This window comes from Falco biarmicus, chromosome 9, assembly GCF_023638135.1.
Source record: "Falco biarmicus isolate bFalBia1 chromosome 9, bFalBia1.pri, whole genome shotgun sequence".
NCBI lineage: Eukaryota > Metazoa > Chordata > Aves > Falconiformes > Falconidae > Falco > Falco biarmicus.
Window position 1 is genome coordinate 18,062,435 of NC_079296.1, and position 3,374 is coordinate 18,065,808.

Consider the following 3,374-nt stretch of genomic DNA (forward strand, 5'->3'; position numbering starts at 1 on the left):
CTTCGGTAAGCGCGGGCCGGGCGCGGCCGGGCTCCTCTCAGCAGCCACCCGCCCGCCCTGAGGGCGCCCGTAACCGCGCGGTGGCCGGACGGGGCTTTCCCTCACGGGAGGGCGGCGGGCCGGGCCGGGGAAAGTGGGGACGGGGAAGTGCCCGGGCGAGCTGGGCATGGTGGTGAGGGCGAGTGGCCGCTTCCTCCTTCCCCGCCGGGAGCGGGCGGGAGCCGCGTTCCCCAGGCCTCTGAGGGGGCGCGCGGCCGCGCCGGCGGCGGGGGGTCCTGCCCGAGGGCGGTGCGGGCGGCTCAGCCCGGGCGGCGGGGTCTGTCTCGCCTCGGCAGGCCGGTTATGGGGGCGGGGGGGGGAACGAACACGGCATGTTTGGGGTTTCAGGAACAATGCACGCTGGCTACGTGCGTTACCAGTGGTAATATTGCTAGTGACATCAGCTGGAGTTGTTGCAGTACTAGCCTTGATTTTAATTAAAAGCATGTTGAAATAAAAATTTCCTCAGTGAACATAAAGCTGAAAGTGGTACCTCACCTCCTCCACTTTCTAGCTAGGTGTGCTGCAGCGTTCCACAGCTTTTCCGCCCTTCCCAGAGTGGCTGTGTTCATTTTGGGCTGCCTGAAAGGGTATAAAATGCAGTCGGTGCAATTATAAGAAGCATAAAGTAGTCTAAACTGCAGTCATTTGCCCACAATATAAGCAAATGTTTAACTCGTTTATTGCGTTAGGACAATGCTGAATAAAAGTTTCGTTACTTGATGCCAATATGCCCATAAATGTGTTTTGTTTGTAGCCCAAAATGTTCCAAACTCTGACTGGGAGAAGAAGGTAACCGAATACTTCAAGGAAAAATTAAAAGAAAATAATGCTACTAACTGGGTAAGATTGTTTTATTCTTTTAGAGTTTCAATAGAGTTTACATGAAATGTTAAGTTTCATTCCTTTTACCTCTTCGTTATTGCAGTGACATGTTTTTGCAAAGCTGTTCTTTTTCCTGATGAGTACGCTTCCACATGTTAGGCCTAGGCTTTGTGATACGTAATTTACATCTCGGTTGCTTTCATCTGTGTGTAAGGTAAAGGAGTAAAATCCCGACTGAAACCGGAGAAACCGATCCACTTGGCTTCAGTGCACTGTTGTGGCCCGGGCCGTAACTGCTGATGGCTGCCGGTTTGTAGTACAAGCCAGTAGATGGCAGGAGCCGACAAATACTGTCATTTTTGAAAGCGTTAATGCCTGCCCTGGCTGCTGTGGAGCTGCAGTGTTCGTACACGCCAAGTTTCTGAACTGCTGTTTATAAACCCCTTCTCTCATCATCTTTTATCGTGGTGCTGCGAACTTTGTGTGGGGTGAATAAATAGCTGCTTGGGCTGCTTCAGGTTTTAGGAAAAACTACTGTCTGCTAAAACTGCCTTATTGGTCTGGATCAGGCCTGCTTTTTGCAGTTCAGCAAGGAAGCTGTGCTTTAGGTTTAAAAATAAAGCAGCGTACTTGAGTTTAAAAGCTGATATGGTGAAAACGGCATTGTGGAACACTGCTAAATGGCTTAGAAACTTACATCAAATCTGTTCCGATCTAAAAAAAAAAGAAGGGAAATTCTTGGGTTTATTATTTCTCTGTTAGTGAGAGTATTCTGTAATTAATATTTCTGTGCAGTTTAAATTGACATGTAGGTGGCAAAATAGTGTTAAATTTACAACACTAGGAGGAATTCAAAGTGCATTTTCTTAGAGATGAGAAGCATGAGGGAATGTTTGTTTGTTTGTTAAAATGATGTTTCCTGTAGGGCTGCTTCTGGGTTTTGTTGTGTTTTAATGTTGGATGTGGGGGATTTTCAACAGAGTTTATCTTCAAATTCAGAAAACTGTTGTTATTGCAAGTAACATTATTTAAAGTTACACCACATGCCTCTGCATTGATTATTTTTTTTTCCCCTTCTGTTTTTCCATTGTCATGTAAACATAGGTCCAATGTGGACTTGGACATTTACACACAGGTTTCCCACAGGCTTTTGTTACAAGAAATTGTGCATGCAATTGCTATGGTACCACTGGTACATAACAGTAGGAATAAGATAAGTAATACATTCTATTTAATACTGCAGCAGCATTAATTCCCAGTTTAAGAGTTAGTTTCAAATGTTTTCATATGTTTTCAATGACTGAAATGCATTTATTTTATAGTCCAGTATCAGGACTGACACATGAACAGAACTGGTGGCTTTGGAACTGGAAGAATTTGGGAACTATTAAGTCTCTGATAATTGCAACTGTTACCTGTAACAGCTATTGCAGAAACTTCTGGCACTGAGATGTGCACATTTTGTTACTGCTTGGATTAGGGCAGGCGATATACTCAGAAAATACTACATACATTACCTGATGAGGCACTGAATTGTCAGAGGCAGTTAATCCTATCAACAGCAATATGGGGGTTGAGGCAAGTAACTGAACAGTAGGATATGTCAAATGATCAGGGGGTAAGTTGGTGACAGCTTTTCTGTTGGTTTTGGCTTACTTCGGAGCATTTTGTAATATGTACCAGTTGTTTAGAATAAGATCTTTTTTTATAGGTTCCATCACTGAATGATGTTCCTGTACATTACCTAAAACCCAACAGTTTAGTGAAATTTCGCTGCATGGTTCAAGATATGTTTGATCCTGAGTTTTACATGGGAGTATATGAAACAGTTGACCCAAACACAAATGCACGTGTAAGTGAAATAATGATTTATTGTTTCAGTAAATGTTCATCATCTTATCCGTTCTAGTCCTCACATTTCTCTAGTTTCTGAGTTAAACCTACAGAGTCTGTACACTATTTAAAAGCAACCCTGTATGGCTCAAATGGCATAAGTAAGACATCACTTCTTACACTTCTGTTGAGGAATGGAAACTACTGAAATAGTGAAAGCTTTGGCAGTATGTCTTTGAGCACTTTTGACTGCATTGATTTTGTTGCAAGGAATTAATATTCAGGATGCTGTCAGAAACTGAATGATTGCATTGCCTTTCCCTTCTTGACAGGTTTTGCATTTTGGTAAATACAGAGATGTGGCGGAATGTGGGGTAAGTTATACAAGTTATGTGAATTTTGAGATTAAATACTAGACAGAAAGATGCAGTTTATACATGCAGTATAACTTATTTCATACTCACCAGTGAATTCCTGGAGATACTGCTCTTAGAATGCCCATGAGCCTGAGTTAAGGATACTGCTTTACAAACCCGAAATTAATTTTGTGTTTTAAGAGCAGTAGGCTTCAAGCTGTTTCTGTTGTATTTAAAATTTGTTTTGCTTGGGGGGGGTGGGGAGGAATGGGGGAAGTGCTCTTAATCTTGAAACTTTCTGCTGTGGAAAACAATTTGCTT